The sequence below is a fragment of the Mus caroli genome, chromosome 7 (genome assembly GCF_900094665.2).
Source record: "Mus caroli chromosome 7, CAROLI_EIJ_v1.1, whole genome shotgun sequence".
In the NCBI taxonomy this organism is placed as follows: Eukaryota; Metazoa; Chordata; class Mammalia; order Rodentia; family Muridae; genus Mus; species Mus caroli.
The window spans coordinates 113,246,224-113,267,792 of record NC_034576.1 but is presented as its reverse complement, the minus strand read 5'-3'; the positions used below and the strand labels follow the sequence as shown (position 1 = coordinate 113,267,792).

The 21,569-nt window shown below is 46.1% G+C and overlaps 1 protein-coding gene across 2 annotated transcripts in view; it reads left to right on the top strand.

Moving 5' to 3' along the window:
- The first annotated feature begins 2,774 nt into the window (after positions 1 to 2,774).
- Mrvi1 (murine retrovirus integration site 1 homolog) overlaps positions 2,775 to 21,569 on the top strand; it is a 114,135-nt gene continuing 95,340 nt past the window's right edge. The window contains exon 1 of one of the 2 annotated variants that reach the window (XM_029479807.1): positions 2,775 to 3,144. The gene's annotated coding sequence lies outside the window, so the exon portion shown is untranslated. Of the gene's footprint in view, positions 3,223 to 21,569 lie in introns of both variants that reach the window. The other variant, XM_021167038.2, reaches the window with a different exon arrangement.

Here is a 21,569-nt window from a genome sequence, read left to right as displayed (position 1 = left end):
AGGGGCCCTCGGAAGTCAGAGGGGCTGTTGGATCCCCTGGAGTTACAGATCGCTGTGAGCATGTTGGGACCTAAAGTTGGAGTCCTGTGACATAGTGGCGCATGCTCTTAACCGTCTCTGCTGCCCCTTTGTATCAGTGAACATCTTGAGTGCATGAATGAAAAGATTATACTTGAATAATAACCATGGGCTAAGAGTATCTAGCTAACAGTAACACCTCGATGTCATTTTCCCCTTCTGAAATACATAACTATGATCTAAGCGCCACCACTGGGAGAAGCTGATGAAGGAGGAGTTGGGGCTCTCTACTGTTTGTATAACTTCCTGTGTGCCTGTAATTAGTCCAAAATAAAAGTCAAAACACACACCACCAAATAACCTTTAGCCGGGATCTTCCCAGCATCCCTGACCGTTGGAGGAGGTGTGCTGGGAGACAAGCTAATTACTTCTCTGCCCAGAGCAAGGCTTTTTGCCTTATTCTTTATTATCACTGTTATTATTGAACGTGAACTCGTGACTTATTCCTGTGGCCCAATACTTTAAATGCACAACCAAGACACAGTGGATACAGTGGTTAGTCTTTAATTTTTTTATTTCATTTTTATTTTATGTGTGCATGTATGTGCATGCCATGGTGGGCATGAAGAGGTCAGAGGTCAGAGGACACCTTGCTGGAGTCAGTTCTCCCTTCCACCATCTGGGTCCTGGGAATTGAATTTAGGTGGCCAGACTTGCCAGCAGGAACCTTTACCCCTTGGGCCATCTCACTAGCCCCACAACTTAGATACCTTTCCTATGGGTAGTGTTTTACTATTATTGACTTTTGTGACAGCTTTTGTATTCACACACACACACACACACACACACACACACACACACACACACATGAATGTGGGTATACATGAATCGACATAAGTGTCTTTGTATGTATGTAAATACACATCTACATACACTTTTCCCCACCCATGTGGTAGAAGGTGTTCTTTTCAGTATCTCCCCATGTACTAATACATCTCAGAGCAGTGGCTCTCAACCTTTCTAATGTTTTGACCCTTTAATACAGTTCCTTATTATGTGGTAAGCCCCCAACCATAAAATTATTTCATTGGTACTTCATAACTGTAATTTTGCTATGTTATGAATTGTAATGTAAATCTATGACATACAGGATGTCTGATATGCAAACCCAGTGGGGTCGTGACCCACAGATTGAGAACCACTGTCTGGGCGGCTTTTCCCATCACTACAGCAAGAACTCCTGTCTCCTTTGTTATGGCTGCACCCATCTTCTTTTATGGCCCCCAAGTAGCGGACATTTATGCCATTCCTAATCCCTTGCTTTTATAAACAACGCTGCAGCGGGGAATCATGCTCATCTGTCATTTCCCTAGTGTGGGAGTTGTTTATAAAACAAATTCCTAGAAGTAGAACTGGGTCAAAGGGCACAAGCCTTATAACCTTGTCAGCCCTGATGTGTCCTCTTATAGAGTCTGCTCCACTTTGCACAAGTGATGTTTTATAAAATGCTTGCAATTGAAGTGAGTTTTAAAAAGTCACTTGGTGACTGCTTTGTGAGTCTTGGTGAAAGCTTTGGGCTACCACCAAGAGAAACACAACCAAGTGCTGGGCTCAGAGACTCACCAAGGCCGTGCAGGACCCCTGCGGTTAGAGCCATGGTGGAGAGGGTGGTAGGTGGTAAAGAGGAAGGAGTTGTAGATGGAACCACCTAAGCTCATGTCTAGGCCCTGGCACTCAGGCTGCAGAGCATCTGAAGAGCTGATCTATTTCTTTGAGCCTCGATTTCCTTTTCAAAAGAAAGATGTAATGATTCTGTTTGAGAAGACACTTGTGAGATAGACACTTGCTTCCAGGAAAAGTATCAAATGCACTGTTAGGAATAGAGTGTTTCCTAAGAGGCTTACACACATACGAAAGTGTGCACACACTCACAAGCTTGCAAAGCCTTAGGTTCAGTTTTAGCCTCTGGCTCCCAGGGGTTCCTGTAATATCCTTTAGAGCTCTCACATAGGACCAACAAGGGAATCCGCTGTGGAGTTCTCAGGTTTAGCCAGTAAAAATGCCCAGTTTCATTTAACTTCAAATGAGCAACACACAATCTTGTGGTACAAGTATGTATTTGGGGGCATCCTTATATGGAAATAATAGCATTTCGTTTGAGATTTAAATTTGAGTATCTGCTTATCTGGCCACCCCTCCCAAGGGCTTCTCTGTGGCTGTCTCTAACTGCAGAAGGGGCTGTGGGGCCCCCATGTGGTTGTGTTAGGGTTGACAGTCTGTGATCCCAGGCTTGGACTGTATTGAGGATGAAGATCAAGCATGGCAGAAGAAAGGCAGCTTTCCCCACCTGAGTTGAGGGAACTCAGGGTTGGAAACTCTTCCGTGCCTTTCTAGTACCTATGAGTCCCTAACCCACAGTGTCCTGATTTTTCACTATTGTCCCACTTCAGAGATGAATAGACTGAGACTTGCTATGTTAAGGCTACAGGGCGGTTAAGTAGAAGAGCTGGGACTGACCCCTGGGGCTGCTGCCAGGCTTGGACTTAGTTAATCCCCTTCACCATGCCCCTATTCTCTCTAGCAATCCCGAGGGTTTAAGATGGGAGCAGCCTCCGCCTCCAAATCCCTGGGACAGGAAACATTCCCAGCTTCTCCTGGCGGTGAGCCAGGATCTTATCTAGGCTCACATGCTTGCTGGACACTCAGGGGTGGGAGGCTGGTCTGCAGATGTCCCCTTCATTCCCCTCTGGCACAGACAGAGTCCAGCATCTTCAACTGCTCCCTGCCCCAAGGCACTGCCATCGGCTATGGGGGTGCCCCTTGCAAAAGCCCAGGGTTAGGGGCTACTATTCAGGCCCAACCTTCCTTGAACCCTAGGCTGGCTGGAAGGCTTCTCCTGCTTTCAGCCCAGAGCCAGGCTGCAGGGGGCCCTGGTGGAACACTGGTTCCCAGTCCCAGCCCCTCATCCAGCCCCTCTCTGAGGAGGAGGCAGGCAGCCGGGGCTCTGCAGCCAGAGCTTTTCAGCTTGGAGCTCTGGAGCCAGATGTAACATTGACCTTAAATGGTAAAAGCTCCCCAGAGTGAAGAGAGGCTGGCCGGGAGGAAAGGGGAATAACTCAGTTTTAGGTAAGTCATCGCTATTGCCTAGAATAACCTGCCTCTTCAGCCTGAGGGAAGCAGAGAGGCGTCTTCTCCTCCTTAAAGGTACAGGGCGCTGGGATGGGGGCACTTAACTTTAAGTTGCAGGGGAGGTGGCCTGGTTGGGTGATATTTTAGCAGAGTCTTTTTATTGTTGCTGTCTTAAGTTTTAAATAAGAAGTGAAACCCACGATCCTCACTAAATCCTGCCCCTTCTACTTGCTGTTGGAAAGCACGCACAGTTTGGGGTAAAGGTGACTGTTCACTAAGCCCCTTACTCCTGGCTCTCCTGCAGGATCCTTTGTGACAGTAGAGAAATGCCCAGTGCTGTGCAAAGCAGGCAGGCTGGCCTTTCTTCCCTTGGGCATCCCGTGTCTCTCCTTTGTTCCCTCTCAAGTCTTGCATGTGAATCCGTTTGTCCAGCCATCTTCACCATTGACTCTGTCCATTTCTATGCTTCACCTTCCTGACCTGTGCTCTGGTCACATCTCTCTTTTTCTACCTGTCCCCTGTCCCACCACATCATGTCCCCTTTCACAGCTCTCTCTCTCTCTCTCTCTCTCTCTCTCTCTCTCTCTCTCTCTCCCCCCGCCCCCCGTATATATGTATGTGTGTGAGTGTGTGTGTGTGTGTGTGCCTATATCTTAGCCTGCAACTCTCCAGAGGTCCTAGAGTGAGTGGCACTTGGGCCGACTTTCTCAAAGAGAGGGTAGCAGAGCGAGGCTCAGGAAAAGCCCAGCTGCTGGGCTGCTTCCTGCACAGTAAACAGTTGTAAAAGCTGGAGAGGCCTCATAGTCTGCATAAACAGCAGCATGGCCCTGGGACCCCTGGCTGGCGCTCCTGCCTCCACAAGTGACAGCTGCTGCTCTTTAACACTCTTCAGACAGCTCTCGGGTGGCATAGAAAGCGAGGCAGCCCTGAACTTGGCTGAGCTGTATTTTGCCCGGAGAGGGAGAAAGCTGCTAGCGCTGCCAGGCTAGAGCAGGAGTGAGGCGGGCCTTGGGAGGAAGAGCCTCTCTCGCAACAAGAGGTGATACACACTAGCGGGGCACGTGCAGTTCCTCATCATCTCAGCATCTTGCCTACATCACACAAGAAGGTCAGAGCTAGGATTTGAAAGCACGCCTACATCAGTCCCCACCTGACAACTGTGAGCACCTCCAATAGTGGCCTCTGGTTTTCAGCTAAGTGGTAATGCAGTTGTCTCTGTTATATTTGGTTCATAATTCAGTGGCAGGTGTGTGCATGTGTTGGAGATGACTGTCTGTGTTCAAGCCCATGTCTCCTTCCATATGTGTGGTGGCATGTCATTTCCATGAACCCTGTATGTCCCTCTCAGAAGGAAAACTGTGCCAATTGCCACAACATCAACAAGACATTGCCCATAAATGTATTTGCTGAGCCACAGAGAAGTCCCACAGCTGACGTGACCTCAGTTGGCCATCTCTAGGGGTTCTGCTCTTGACACCTCCCATCCCCCACACACCCCTGCTCCATTCACCTCTGCTGGGTCCTGTTTCTGAGAGGATGGTGGTAGGAGCACAGATACTCATGCTACATCCAGAGCTGTCACATGAAGTGTCACATGACCCCACAGCATTGCTAGGACAGCTTTAGCTGTCCCTTTAGGTAGGACACTTGAAGGTGTTTAGTGCCACAGAGTGACCCAGTATCTTAGGTAGATTAGAACCAATGATTCCCAGTTCCCAGTATGTCCCAGGGCTCTTAGTTTGGGGATAAAGCATTCTGGGAGTCTGTGGAGGAAACTGTATTGTTTACATGATGAATGGGTTCTAGCCAGAAGATTGAAGTCTGTAAAACAGAGTCATACTGTGTGTCCCAGGCCCCAAATGATACTGGGAACCTACTGAGTGTTCAGACTCAATCATTTCTGGATGAATGAACAGATACAACACGTCTAAGATTTGTCTTGGTTAAAAGGACTCGGGTTTACCGAGCACTTGCTTCTGCTGGCCAGAATCTTGCTGTCTGGCTTAAAAGATGCTGCATGTAGAGGTCCTGTCTATATATCCCTCCCTGCGTTTTCAACCAAGTAGCCCCCACAGGGTCACTGGGCTAGGCAGCCGTCTTCAGTGTGGTTTGACAGTCTGTTTAAGGGTCCAGGTAGAGAGATAATAACCGCCCTTGCACCTTGAGGAGCTGAGCCAGAGCAGGGAGGGAGATGGAGAACTGAGTATAGTAAATGCAAAGGAAAGGAGGAGAAAAGGATGGTAACTGAGTTGCTCCTGTGTGCTCAGACCTGGTCCCCATGTGTTCTTCAAGTCGGTGGTTATGTTACAACTCAGACTCAGGATGCTCTAGCTTAGAAGCACACAGATGCTGCTGCTAGTGCTGGGTTCCAGTTCAGGCTGCTTCTCTCTAGGACCAGGCAACTTCTGCAGTCGATGTCACCCTGCCTGTAGCTAGTAACTCAAGTCCCAGGAGTTACCGAGTGCTGCTATCCAAATGGGAAATCAAGGAGAGAGGAAAAGTAACCATCATACCAGCACTGTGGATTTGGGGCTTCAGGTGACACTCCAGGTCTGTCTCACATGATAGACTTAGGACCTGGCACCTGAGCAGAGGTAACTCTAGCTTGTGACCTTGGACTATGACCTGGAGCAAACCTTGCCTTCCCTGCCTGGGGTTTCTCTAGGGGAAATAAAAACCAAGTGGCAGAAAAGCTCCCTCTGCCAGTGACAAATGCAAAAAGGTGGCTAAGACTGGGCTTGGGCATAGGATTGGACCCTTCTACATTCCATCATGGATGAGGGAGGGGCTCATGAAGCTCCGCCCCTCCCTGAGACTGTTGGCAGTTAATGGGAATCTGGTGTCATTTTCTTCCTTGGTGTAGACATTAAGTTGCCTAGACTCTAGGAAGTAACCCCCTTACCCATGCTTACAGAGGCGACCTTAGTTAACTCAGTGAGTCAAAAAATAAATAAAAATTTAAAACGGCACAGAAGATGAAGACTAATGGAGAAGAGGGGAGCAGGAATTGAGGGTGGGAATAAGGGTGAGTGTTGAGGGTGAATTTGATCATGATGTATTGTGTATGAAATTGTCAAAACAATGTTAAACTCAGCCAAATATCTTTTCAATAACAACTATACTTAATAATATAATTAAAGCTGTTACTACAAAAGGAACTGGTCTTAATCAGCACTGATTACTTCTTATTATTTTCCTTTATAATTTTTATTCAGTTATTTTCCAGTAGTAAAAATAGTCTTTGCTCCTACTAAACTTTCTTGGGGGAAATATAGAAATGAGAATAAAAATAAATTCAGAAATAGTTATAAGGAGAAGAAGCACTTCAGAATCTCATCATTTGGAGATTAGTATTGCCACCATTACAGTAGATTTCCTATTTATACTTTTATCATGTAACTATTGACCAGGGCAGACTCGGCTTAGCTCCTGAGATGGTGTGATTGGGCATGTCTTGAGAGATACATCTACACGCTTCTCTCTGCCCTTCTCCTCTCTGCCCTTTTCTATCTTTTGAGACCAGGTCTTAGGTAGCTCAGACTGGCCTCAAACTCAACAGGTAGCTGAAGATGACTGTGAACTTCTGATCTTATGCCTCTGTAGTCACCATTACTCTCAGTACATGTGTTGCAGCTTATCAAACTTAGGGCTTGGTGTGGTCAGGGAGTCATAGTTATTTTTGTCAACGTGACCCAAACCTAAGACTACCTGGGAAGAAGGAATCTCAACTGAGAAGTTGCCTCTATTAGACTGGCCCATGGCCATGTCTGTGGGAGCATTTTCTTAATTGATGATTGATGTGGAAGGGCCCAAGTGAGTGAGCCTGGGCTCTATAAGACAGGTAGCTGAGCAAGCTGCAGGAAGCAAGCAACACTACTCTGTGGTTTCTCCATGGAGCTCTTGCCTTGAGTTCCTGCTTTGGCTATGCTCTCCCCATGTTGCTTTTGTTTGTGGTTTTATCTCAGCAACAGAAAACAAACATGAACACTAAGCAAGCAGCCTACCACCTGAGCTATATATAGCCCAGCCCTGTAGAGTCTTTATATTGTTCTATAGTTTTATAAAGCTGAGACCTGAGTTTTTCTTAGTTGCACATCCCACGGTGATCTCCTGTCTGTAGTGTTAATTATTCTTCAAGCACAATGGTTTCGCTATGGATTCACCATGCAGAGTCATGTTAGCGGTGGACGTTTAATCAGCCTTCCTGTTGGTGGTGTTTGCAATGTGGGCTTCCCTAGAGGACTATCTGAGGGATACACGCGACATGGCTACTGCTCCGTGTTTGCAGCATTTGTAGTTCTCAGAGGTGGATATGTGCTGTGTGGCCTGATGTCTGCTAGTGGGCCACTGGCCAGCTTCACCTAACGGGAATCACACAGACCTATTTCTAGGTCTTCTTGGTCTTTTGTACCCAAGGAGGGATTCTATATTTGAAGACCAGTTTCTGGGAATGAGAATTGCTAAAACCGGGACAGGCCTGTGCAGATTGGGAAGTGCTCACCCTCATTAGAGCCTGGTGTGAGGTCAACAGCTTTTTGACACTTCCTCGTCTCTCTTCTTGGTAAAACGAGGGCGGGCAGGTCTTGGTACAGCATCTTTGGTGGGCAGTAGCTGGAGTGTAGTAACTTGTTTTGATGGTGTTTCTAGCTCTCTATTTGTGTTAGCTGGTGCTGACTCTTATCACTTTAGATAGAATGTAGTTTCCCTTTTAAATAAATGCAACAGTGGTTGCTGGCACACACGGAATGCCTGCTGTGTGCTGAATGATGGCCAGTGCTTCACAGAGGTGGCTCATGAAGCTATCATGGCAACCCTTCCAGGCAGCTGCCATTGTGGTCTTCAGCATACAGATCAGGCACAGGGAGGGAAGGACAAGGAACTTACCCAACAACATGAATTTAGTAAGTGGTAGAGCCCAGATTTTGACCTTGGTTCATTTCTCATTGAAAGAATATTAAGTAAATAGACGAATAGGCGGGGCAAAACTGAGCAGGGTTATGTGCAAAGACCCAGTTAGCCAACAGCTGGTGGAACAACGGGTAACAGAGCTGGTAGTGTTTGGGTAACTCAATCCCGTGAGGGATGAGCATGCACACTGCTTACAGACTGCAGTATGTGCTGGGGCAATGCAGTTCCCAGAGTGGCCTCCTGTTTGGAGGGACACACAGGCCTTAGCCACGTCTCTTGCTGACAAACTAAACAGAAGTTGCCAGAGGCTTAACAGAGGCAGAGAGGTTGCCTTGTGCCTTTAGGCAAAAGGCCTGACCTCTCTCTTTTCCCTCCTCATCCTATAATTTTATCAGTAGGACTTCTCAAAAGGTCACTATGAAGAGGAAACGGGGTATTTATCTAAACCGTTGCACATGTAAAGCCCTCTTTTAAATCATCACGATTAGGCCCGAGGAAAGGGCTCAGGTAAAAGTGTGAGGATTTGAGTTCAGCTCCTCAGTTTGAGGATAGAGTCCATCATGTTGGAAACCATGGCCATGGCAGCAGCTTGAGACTGGCAGGGTGAGCTGCTTGCTCACTGGGCAGATCAGGAAGTACACACAGGAAGGGGGAGTCTGGTGTTCGGTTGGCTTTCTCCTTTCTCCCTTGTATTCAGTCCAGGACCCAGTTCATAGGTGCTGCCCATATTTGGAGTGGATCATCTCTCTGGAAATGTCCTCACAACATACCCATGGGTGTGCCTCACCAATGGCCTAGGTGTTTCTGAACCCAATCAAGTTGACAATGAAGAACAATTGTCGCCAAGATAGACATTGTGCCGGTCATGACAGTGACCTTTCAACATATGGACACATGATGCCACTACTGGGAAATAGTTATGAAATATTAAGAAAGTTCATTTGTTTCTATTTTAAAAATAAAAATAGAAAACAGTTTCCAAGTTTTTCCCCCTATATTCTGTTGGGCTATCTTGTATGTATGTATGTTTGTTTGTTTGTTTTGCTTATTTTGGAGACAAGATCTTGTTATGTTGCCTAGACTGGACTTGAAGTCATGATCCTCCTGCCTAATCACCCAAATGGTAGGATTGTCTGCATGCACCTGACCTGTAGGCCTGGCATGTCTCATACTTCATGGGTGGGCCAACTGTACAATGAGAGCCATTGCTCTAGGACACAGACCCAGCCTGCCCAGGTTCTGGTGATTTCTGGTCTCTAAGTTTTCAGAAGAAAGATCTTGAATGACCCAGTGTGAGATCAGCAGGGATAGTCAGTGGTCAGGGAACAGAATGTGGTTGTGGTTCTATCAATGGTTCTCAACCTGTGAGTCCTGACCCCTTTGTGTATGTGGGGGGTTGAACACCCCTTTCATAGGGTTTACATAGCAGACATCTTGCATATCAGATATTTACATTGTGATTTATAACAGTAGCAAAATTACAGTTATGAAGGCAATGAAAATAATTTTATGGTTGGGGTCACCACAACATGAGGAGTATTAAAGGGTCGCAAGCATTAGGAAGGTGGAGAAACATGGCCTTATATGCAGGGTTTCCTCAAGAAGGGGAAACTGCTAAAACCAGCAGTGTCTTCAAAAGAAGCTTTGACTTGTTGACTTGGAGATGCCTTTCTGGCCCATTGCAGGCACAGAGAATGGTATTCATCATGTGTGGGGGTTTTACCCTTACCCACTGGACAGCAGCCTTTCCTCCTCATTCTTGGCCCTGTATGGCCAACATATACAACACAGGTTTGGCTGTCTAGGACTTTCCTTGACTCAGGAGCAGATTTTTTCTTAGTTCTGCTGGTCCCAGCAGAGGAAAACAGGTATGGGAGGTGTTGGGTTTCAAGGATTTCATGTGTTAGACCCAGAGATGCTTGGCACATTGTCCTTAGATCAGCACTTCTACCGTTTGGAAGGCACCAAAGTCATTTATGCACACAAAGCACCTTTCCAGAGTTCAGAGAGGAAGAATCCATTTGCTGAAGTCTATAGTGATGTGTGTGTGTGTGTGTGTGTGTGTGATGATAACAACAACAACAATAACAACAACAACATGCTTGTTATTATCATTACTATAATACCAGCATTTATTGAGTGTCAGCTAAATACTGTGTCTGGTGCATTATCTATATTATTTCATATTTTTGCTCTCTGTGAGGTAGTTGATTGTGCTATCTCCCTCCTTTTAAAGAAAGTTGAGCCAGGATCACACAGGTGGGAAGTAACAGTGCCAACACTGCATTGCCTTGGTTGCCAAGTGCACCCAGCACATTGAGGGATAGAAATTTTTTTTCCGAGACAGGGTTTCTCTGTATAGCCTTGGCTGTCCTGGAACTCACTTTGTAGACCAGGCTGGCCTCAAACTCAGAAATCTGCCTGACTCTGCCTCCTGAGTGCTGGAATTAAAGGTGTGCGTCACCACGCCGGCTGAGGGATAAAAATTCTAATCCCAGCAGTTGGGAGGCAGAGGCAGGCAGATCTCTATGAGTCTGAGGCCAGTCTGGGCTACATAGTGATTTCCAAACCAACTCCAAAGAAAGACCCTGTCAGAGAGGGAGAGAGAAAGCAAGAGCAATACAATAAATAGCAAGTGCAGGGGGAGGTGGAATTCACATTTGGGAGTTGACCAGCCCAGGGGGGAAGTGTAGGTTGAGTTAGTAAGATGTTGAAGGTTAGCCCAGGGGGCTGGAGAGAAGGCTCAGGGGTTAAGAGCATTAGTTGCATGAGTGTGGCCCCCTCACCCCGGGACTCTAATGGCGACTTACAACCATTTGTAACTCCAGTTCCAGGGAATCAAACACTCCTCTGGTCTCCATGGGCACTGAATACATATGGTGGTACCTGCATACATGCTGACAAAACACTCAGCCCCATGGTGGTGTTTGCCTTTAATCCCAGCACTTGAGAGGCAGAGGCAGGCGGATTTCTGAGTTCAAGGCCAGCCTGGTCTACAAAGTGAGCTCCAGGACAGCCAGAGCTATACAGAGAAACCCTGTCTCGAAAAACCAAAAAAAAAAAAAAAAAAAAAAAAAAAAAAAAAAAAAAACCAAAAAAAAAAAAAAAAGCCTGCTCATTTGCTTATTGTGGGTTTCCAGAAATGATAAGGCATGGTAGTAATGTGGCAGGGTTTTCATGGGTCCATGGCAGGCAGAGCATGAGTAGACAAGAGGACCCTCCCAGCCTCCCAGGTTTGAAAACAGAGAAGGTTGTGGTTGTTCAATACCCACTCCTGGTGTGCCCTGTCCTGAGAAGAAAGGGAGCTAACATACAAGGGTGATCCCTGCTTCTGAGCCTGGCTCATGCTGTGCCCGTGGGCAAACTCTTGTTTTTTTTCCAGGGGCTCAATTCCTCACCATAAACTGTTTATTCTGCAAGGATCTACCCGACAGTTGTATGATTCAGGCCATCCCAGGGCAATAATTGTGACAGATACTGTGCAGGTGACAAGGAGGGGCCTTGCAGGTGTGTTTAAGAGCCAGCTGTTATGGCTCACTCTCTGAAAGGCTCTGCAGTGCCCCTGGGGACAGCTGGGCTGGCATCAGTCTGTGCTTAAAGAAACATTTACTGTTGGAGGAATGCCTGTTTCCCATCATTTGGTTAACAAGGCGCTTGATTCATGCTTCGGTTTAGACATTCGCCTCTCAGATCAGAGCCGATGGTCTTGTTTTCATCCTTAGCAAAGCTGTGGTAGCCTGGTTCCTTTCCTCATGCTATGGGTTCAGTTGTTCCAGGTTCTCTGGCTTTGGGAGCAGGAGAGTACTCATAGGTCCTGGAGTTCAGTTCCTGGGAAGGGATAGACCTTGTAGACATCAGAATTGGGAGGAGTCCAGCAGACCTTGGGCACACCTTCAAAGTTCCCAAAGGGGAGGAGAACTGTTGAACTCAGGAAGACCCAGGAGACTTGCAGCCAACACTCACCCACCCAGCACGGGCTTTGATGCTTTCCTATATCCTCCCAATGACTATAGACCCTGGACCTGTGTGGCTTTTCAGGTGGTCTCCAGAGTTCAGTTCTAGCCATGATTAGGTGGCATAACCAAGTTCACTGCCACCTGCTCTGCCCCCAGGTCCTCATTAGCATCTTGTGGACCTCAGGAACTTTGTCTTCATGGGTCTCTTCCTCCTTCAGGAAAATATTTACAGACTAGGAATGCGGCTCAGTTGGTTGAATATTTGCTTAGTATGCACAGAGCCCTGTGTTCCATCCCATAAAACAGGGAGTGATGGCCCACATCTGGAATCCCAGCTCTCAAGAGGTGGAGGAAGAGGTTCAGGAGGCTAAGGTCATCCTCGGCTAAAGAGACTAAATAATAAACCCAAACTTAGTGTTATTTTCTAGGCTGGTGGGAAGATAAACTTATCTACTGAAACATTCTTTCACCTAAAAGTCTGTTTTTTTCCTTATGATGTTGGAATCCAAGCACTTTTGTGGGTTCTTGGCCCTGGTCCTTCTGTATCTGATAAAGAAGCTAGTGCTGTCCATGTTACCTGGTTACCTTGAATACATCTGGAGACTGTAGTGCCAGCATCACCTGGAGTTGAGGGACAGCTGCAGAATTCTGAGGGCTGCCACACACGCACAACTTCACACTCTGAACCTTCACCAGGCCCTGGCCACAGTCTATAAATCTGTCCTCTGACACACGGAGAGTGGCTGGATCCCAGGAAACACACAGTTTCTCTTAAACCTTAGCAAGTCCGGTATAGACTCTCAGGAGAGGGCTCAGTCAGTAAAGTGCTCGCTTTGTGAACACGAGGATCTAAGTTGGATTTCCAGAACCTACACAAAGCTACATGTGGCGGTATATGCTTATAACACCAGCACCAGGAGGGGAAACAGGGGGAAACAGGTCAATCCTTTGGTCTCATTGGATAGCCAACCTAGGCCTACTTGGTTAGTCCCAACAAGAGACCATGTCTCAAACAAAGAAAAAAGCAAGGTGAATGCCTCCTGACCTCTGGACTTCACATACACATGCACACATGTGCATACACACAGCCATACACAGTCCACTATGGAAGCTGTATCCAGCATTCAAAAGCCCTGAGAATGTCAACACTCCTGGATGACACTGTGCACCCTCCTCCTCTATGCCATCCCACAGGGACAAGTGAGACAAATGGCCGTTAATCCTCTTCTGGGTAACTGCTCCTGGTTTCCTTCCGAGGCACCAGTGTTCTGGAGCCATCTCTATAGGAAGCCAGCCCTCAGCCCAGAGCTGACACAGATCTAGTTACAACCCTAAATGATTATTCTTACAGACACCATCCTCTCCCACCTCCAGATACTGTCTAATCCAAAAGGCCTTAGGGCACCCCAGACTTATGTTTTACAGGGGACACTTGGCCTAGAAAAAATGGCTTGACCAAATAAGGCTGGAAGACACTAAGTTCTGTCATACCATTTTGGAGATTAATCTTGTGCGTTTGTGCCCTAAGAACTTGGAGATGCCATGCAGAGCTGAAGCCTATCATGTGCCCTCTTGCTTTTCAGAGCTCTTACCTTCACTTAACATGCTCAGGAATGGCTAGTCTGGTGTTTGTGCTTAAATGGATGTGGGGTAGATCACCAAATACCTACAGATTCCTGCAGAACCACCAGCGAAGGCAGATGGTGGGTGAGAATAGGGGAAATGGGCTCCGGGGGCTTGTGGCTTCCCATAGACTCTCATCACCTGGGACTCTGGAAGCATCATGGTACCAGCTTCCTTGTTTGAAATGGCATCTGCTCATTGGAAGCATGGATGACTCCAGGCCTGTGGCAGGCCTCCTGTGAGCAGGGAAGCTTGACACTGTGTCCTGTCATCTCTTGCCTGTCTTATTTTTTGTTATCTCCCGTTCCCATGCAGATGTGAAACACTAGGGCTGGAAGCCTCCAGTACACAGGCCAGCATGGCTCTATCACTTCGATTTGAAGGTCACTAGGATTCCTTAGTCCAAGAACTGATTTCTCCTTGAGAAGGGAGGGGGCACGCCTGTGACCAGCAAAAGACCAAGGAGGAAATCCATAGCACTTTGGCTGAGCTGTGGGCTACATTAGGGTCACCTTGGTGGAACGATGAGAAGATACCACACAGCTAGGATTCTAGACAGTAGTGGAATACCCAGGAAAGGTACACATTATTCTCCAGGGCATGGGCAGAATCTGCCTCAGGAGAAAGGCAGATTAGAAATGAGATGCCCTCCAGGCCTAGTGGTGTAAACATGTGACCTTAGCATCGGAGAGGCTGAGAATTGTGAATCCAGGGCCAGCTTCGGCAACTTAGTGGGCTTAAAATTAAAATGTTGAAAATGTGCCAGGAATACAGTTTGGTGGCAGAGCACTTGCCTAGCATGTCCAGGGATCCTGATTTCATCTTCAGTACTGCAAAATAAGATTTAAAAAAAAATGTTAGTTTTGTGGCAGTGTTCACAGGTGCCTGCCCGGGCCTGACCCATCATCCAGCAGGGGCTGTGTCTAAACCATGGTGATCCCATTTCAGAACTGACTCCAGAAAGGCAGCTATTTCAAAAATGGCCTTCTAGAGAGGGACAGATGAACAGAGGGCCCTATGATGGTGTGGAAAGGGCTGGGTTGGAGTATTAGTCTTGGCTGGACCTTCATGGCCATGTGGTCTTGCTAAGTCCCTTCTGTACCTAGAGGAGAGACCTAACAGTATATGCCTGGCAGTTATTGTATGCATGTGTTTGGCACTAGACAGGAAATTGTTTGAGCAATGGAAAGGTTCCAAACAAAGATAGAGATTAAAACAGCCATACGGACAGGGTGAGAGAGCATGATGAAATCCCACCAAGGAACTGTGGCCTCTCATCTCTCGACGTCATCTAAACAAAGACTACTTGTGTTGGGTGAGGACGAGAGGCAATGAGATTAAGTCACATGACTTGGAAGTTCCACTTTTAGGCATTTACATAAAACATCTGAAAATAGATGTTCCAACAGAAGTGGGTATAGTAATATTTATAACAGTACAATTTCCAATAGCTAACAGGCAGAGATAACCCACATGTCTATAACTGATAAATGTATAAACAAAATATGAGAGAGCTTTACAATGGAATATTAGTCAGCTATAGAAAGAATTGAAGTTCCAATAAATGCTACAACACAGATGAGCTTCAAAATGACACAAAATCACATACTGTATATTTCCAGAACAGATAAACCTGTATATGGAGGAAGCAAAGAGATACCTCCAACTCCCAGAATAAGAGAAGTTCAGCCCCTGTAGGAATGTGATTTCACTTTGAACCTTCATCCTTAGGAATGAAGAGACAGAAAACCACCCACAGCACTTCTCCAAGGGACTATATATATTTTTTAATTTATTTCATCATTATCATTATTACTGTTATTATTACTATCATCATCATTATCATTTTTATTAAGAGTCTCATGGAGCTCAGGCTGGCCTCAGACTCCTTTTGTGGCCCAGGCTGGCCTTGAACTCCTCTTGTCTGTACCTCCAAAGTGCAAGGAGTTTCCCAGGTGGGTGTTTCTGCTCTCCTAAGCCACGTGTCAGGTTAAAGGTCTCCAGTTCAGTAACAAGTGGAAGGCACAACTTGAGAATTTCCTACTTGGGAGGCAACTCGGTCAATGTAGGGCAGCGAGGGACCAGGCAAAAGGGGAATGAACCAGGACAGCCTAGGGCAGCCAGGATGGAAGTTAGGATCTGAGAAAGGCATGCTGGGAAAACAGGGATGTTTTAGAAATAGCGACATCATTCCTGAGGGACTGGCCGGGCTAAGGATGGAAGGCAATTTTAGATGCCCTGAGGACTATTTTTGGAGACAGAATCACATTAGTTTACTGCTGCTTCAAATGGTGGACATTTAGGGAGCCCTGAAGGAGCTTGAGGGCTGCTCTCCACCCAGCGTTGGTGTAGCATGCTTGGAATCTGCAAGCTCTTGCCTATGCCCTTTCCTCCCAAGACTGCTTCCTGTTTCTCCATCGTACCCAGCATTGGAAACACTCAACACTAGCTTCTCCAGACTGCCATCTTGGGAAATAGCAAGGTCATTTCAGGCACACTGGACAGCTAAGCCTAAAGTTTAGGGGGCAGGGGGAGGGATCAGAACAAAAACATCCAGAAACTTCTCTGGCCTTTGCTTTCGGCTGAGTTGTGAGGAAGCCAACACTGTGGAGATCACAGCTCCCCTTCCCGCTCAGCTTCACTTTTTTTTCCAGGTATCCATCAGCAGCAGGAGAGCCTTAAGCGAGGGGGTCAGTGTAACAGATGATGTCCTCATTGTGGTGGACACGCTAGGAGGGGGTGGACAGGGAGGTGGCCAGAGCATCTCTGGGAAGTTCTCAGCTGAAATCCCAGAGGAGTGGCCTCATGAGCTTGGAATAGCTCACAGTCCTGCTTCCCTAAGTCTCTCCCTACTGATGAGGACGAAACAGGTCTGGGAATCTCTGACTGTGGAGTAAATCCTGCCTCTGTTTGACTTCAAGAAGTGAACTGCAAGACACAGTCCCCGTTTGTGCTGTGCTCATAAAGCGTATCTTTGTAAATGCCTTTGCTGACAGAATTCCAATTTTATTCCATGAGAAGTGGTATATACCCTTCCCCAGCCCCAAAAGTCCTATTTTGAAACTGATGTGTGTGTATGTGTATGAGTGTGTGTGTACATATGTGTGCATTTGTGTGTGTGAGTGCACACACGTGTGTGTATGTGTGCGTGCATTTGTGTGTGGGAGTGTGTGTACATTTGTGTGAATGAGTATGTGCATGCATGTGTGTGTGCATGTGAGTGTGTGTGTTAGAGTGTGTGTTATGTGTGCATGTATGTGCATGTGTGTGTATAAATTTGTGTGTGTGCATTCATGTGTATGAGTGAGTTCGTGCATGCATGTGTGTGTGTGTGTGTTTTCGAATGCACCTGCGATCTTGTCTAGACTGGCATCCCAGTTTGTTCTGGCCCCACCTGTATTCATCTGCCTGCAGTAGTTTTGATAAGTCCTGTCTCTTCTCCTTTCCTTTTCTTTCAGGCTCTTTCGTGTCTTTCCCTTCACATTGTCCAACCTGACCCTATCAGAGAAGCAAACACCATCTCTTCTCTCGCCCATTTGTCTTACATTATGTACACTTAGATTTAGATCCGTGTCACCTGATGTCGTCTGTCTTTATGCCTTGGTTTGGTTCTGCAGAGTTGGGGGCGAACTCAGTATCTGCACGTGGCAGGCAAGCACTCTCACTGAACTTTGACCCCAGTCTACACCTTTGATGTTTGAGGAAACTTCTCACAGAGGTAAAAATGTAGGGCCAGCTTGCATACTCTCTCTCAGGTTTTAAACCAGCTTTATTAAAATGCAATCCATGCCCCATATCAATGCATCATTGATTCAGTGACGACACTTGGCTTTCAGTGCAATCAGGGTCATGTAGTCATTATTACAATGGAGTCCATCAACCTCACGAAACTCTCTTCTCGTTAACAGCCACTCCTCATTGCTACTATCCCCCTGCCCTAAGTAGCCACAGTCTACCTTGTATTCTGAAATTTCATATGAATGAAGTCATACAGTGTGTCATTTGTGAAGGGTTTCTTTCATTTAGCACAATGCTTTGAATGTTTCATCTTTTTATTTGTTATTTTTAATAATTAATTAATTAATTAACTTTACATGTTGGCCACAGTTTCCCCTCCACCATCTCCTCCCAGTCATACCCCCTTACCTCTGCTCCCCCCCATCTACTCTTCCTCTCTTGCTCTTCAGAAAAGGGGAGGCCTCCCATGTATATCTACCAGCCCTGGCACTTCAAGTTTCAGTAAGACTAGGCACACCTTCTCCTATTGAGGCTCATTAAGGCAATGATGGGAGTGAGTCCCAGAGGCAGGCAACAGAGTCAGAGATAGCCCCTGATTCTGCCGCTAGGAGTCCCACATGAAGCTACTATTTTTATTATTTTTTAGTTATGCATGTGTGTGAGATGAGTTATGTACACATGAGTGCAGTACCTGTGGAGGCCAGGAGAGGTGTTGGATCCTCCTGGAGTTGCAGTTACCGATGGTTGTAAGCTGTCAGATATGGGTGCTGGGAATCTAATTTGGGTCCTTTGCAAGAACAGTATATGTTTTTAACTACTGAGCCATCTCTCTAGCCCCTGACCCGCCTCACCTCGGCTCAGATGCATAGTCTAGCATGTACTTGTTCTAGACTGAGCAGTATTCTGTTGTACAGTTACACCATCTTTTGTTCAGCCATTGATTACATAAGGAGCATAGAGTGTGTATCCACCCTTTTGTGATTGCAGGAAAGGCTGCTGTGGACATTGTGCATGTGTTTTGTGTAGACATATGTTCCCTTTTCTCCTGGGTAAATTCAAGGAGTAGAACTGGTGGATCAGTGTGGTTCTGTTAAACTTTTAGAAGAAATGCCAAGGTGTTCTCACTATTTACTGCTTCCATTAACAATATATGCGCTCTAATTTTTTTACATCCTCATCAAATTTGTTATCTGGCTCTGTGATTTTTGCCACTATAATGTGTTTGAACTGCCATTGTATTCCTTAAATTGTTTTAAAATTAAGATTATACTTACGCTATTTCGCTCTTCCCTTTTCTCCTTCCAAACCCTCCCATGTATCCTTCCTCGGTCTTTTAAATCCATGACCTCTTTTTTCATTAGTTGTTGTCATTCATACACACACACACACATTTCTAAATACATAAATACAATCTGTGTATTCCATGTAATGTACTTGTACATCTATGATGTGTATATTTTAATGGCTGACCATTTGGTATTTGATAACTAATAGGTATTTTCTTCCCTGGAGAAGTCTTTTTCCCACTCTCAGCATTCCTTAGTTGCCTGTAAGGCCAAGGCCTTGTGATCTTCCCCCCTCTCCACTTTGGTGTATATTGGTGTCATCCTCGTTTATGTTTAGGCAGCCATGTTGGTGAACCTTTATAGTGTAGCTTGACATTGCTAGGAGACACAGTCCCACAGCAAACTCCCTGTTCCTCTGATTCTCATAACCTTCCCACCCCCTCTTCCACAATGTCCCAAAAGCCTTAGGTGTAGTTGTTTCGTACCATGGGACTGGGCTCTATAACTCTACATTTTGATTGATTGTGCTTTCCTGTGATGGTCTCTGACTGTTGCAAAGAGAAGCTCCCTTGATGAGGGCTGAGGACCACACTGAGTGTGGGTACAAGGACAAATATGTACAATGCAGTTAGGGATGATGTTTGGGTAGTGAATTGGGGGTTGTGGGTTCTCCCCTCCAAGCTCCATGACGTCACTAGCACTTGGCTAGGCCTCCAGTACCAGGCATGGCTTCCCTCCTGCTGGGTGGGTTGATGTTGTGTTGTTGTGCTGAGTTCCATTTCCTTGGTGGTTGAGCATCTTTGATTTTTAATGTTTTTGCAGATGGTCAAAATGTGTGCTTTTTAAAAATGTGTGTGCTGGGATTCCAAACTCAGATGTTCACGCCCACATAGCAAGCAGGTTTTATCCACTGAGCCATCTCCCAGGCTCTACGTCTTAGTTGCTCATTTGTGTAAATTCTCTAGAGAGATGACTATTTAAACGTTTCACCCATTTAAAATTGTGTTTTTTTTAATTATTGAGAAATAATAATTCTTTATCCTTGTATATTAGTCTCTCATCAAATATCCCTTTTGAAAATATTTTTCCTATTATGTAGAGTCTCTCCCTTGTCTCCTCATTCCCTCTCCATCCCCAATACCACATGAGAAATGGAGTACCACACAGTAGAAATGGAGCTACCTGTAAGCCAGGAGACATCATTAGGACAAAACCAGACAGAGTTTGATTTTGGACTTCCAGCCCTAAGGCATTAGAAGATAAATGCCTGTTATTTAAGATCACACACACACACACACACACACACACACACACACACAAACAACAACAACACACACACCACCACCACTACCACCACCAACACACACATACAAATAAAATGAACCTTTTAAAAAAACCGTCCATGTGTGTGTTGTGTAGTGTGTGTATAGTGTGTGTAGCCTGCATGCCATACACCCAGGTGGAGGCCAGAAGAGGGTGTTGAGCTTCTTCCTCTGTTACTTTCAGTTTTATTCTCTTGAGACAGGGTCTCACTGTTGCTTTGCTCACCAGCAAATCGAGTAACACACTTGTCTCCAGAGCCTTCAGGGCTTTGGTTACAGGTGTGATCATGCCTTTAAAACAAACAAACAATTAACAACAACAACAAAATGTGTGTGACTCCACATTTAGATAAATGCTCACTTAGCCAACACCTTTACCCAACTCAGATATTCATGTTCACAAGCAAACCCTGTTTACCTATTGAGCCACCTCCCAAGCCCTGAAAACAAAGGAGAAGAAGCAGCAGATGAGCAGCATGGCAAAGTGTGTAACACGGGAGAGAGCAGATCCCACAAAGTGTGTAACACGGGAGAGAGCAGATCCCACAAAGTTGACCTTTGATCTTCACACACAAGCCCCTCCCCACTCTAATAATGATAATTAATATATAATGAACTTTAAAAATTAAAAATAAAAAAGAAAGCAAAGCAAAGGCCATCCCAAATCCTGATGTGTAAAGAGCATGATAACATACAATACAACATACATGTATTCACGTACATGGATTCCTTCTCTGCATGAACTCGGAAAGTCCTGAATTATGAAATCTCCCTCCCGCTTTGCTCCTGTTAGAGCGCAGGGTCTATTTCAGGTTATTTAACTGTTAGCTGCTCTCTGCTCTGCGACACTTTCAATGATCCTGCTCCATCAGAGCCTGGAGATTCCCCTGGGGCGTAGAGCCATCCTCTGTAGCTCAGGGGTCTCCCTTGCCCCTGCTTCCTTTGTCAGCTGTTACTTTTAATTCTCTGAGCCTCTGAGTATTTTTATTGATATCTGGCCGCTAGCCCTTTTAGGAAGCAGGCAGTTACAAATCCCTCACAGGCCAGTCCATAAAGGGGAGCACAAAATTCAGGAGGATTCCCCTGATGATCACGGTGCTGCAGGCTCAGGATTCGGGTCCATGGGGAGATCTAGAGGAAAGAGGAGAGAGGAGGGGACATTGCTTCTGAGCAAGTGGAGGGCGACCTGACCCTGGATGAAGAGTGGTTGTTGGTTTTTTGTCCATGTGTAGCTTCCCATCAGGCCTCTGGGAGAGCTGCGTGTTCAGAGTTCTCCATGTCAGTGGGCTTGTTTTGTTTTGTTTTGTTTGTTTTTAAAAAACCTTCTAATGATCTGTTTTAGAGCTACAGTGTGTTCCTTAAGCCCAAAGAAAGAGCCACAGGAGAGAGTTGTCACACTTGATGGCCAGGGCCGTGACAGTGATCACAGTGCTGGAGTGTGGGAGGGGCAGGGTCTCTGTTATGCTGTCTGTTGTCAGGCTTATGTCATCAGGAGATAGAGGCCAGCACTTGAGGGAGTTGAAAGTCTAAAGGCTGTTGTATGGAATCTGAAAAGCCAAACCCTGGGAGGCTGGGGTGGGAGGCTGGGG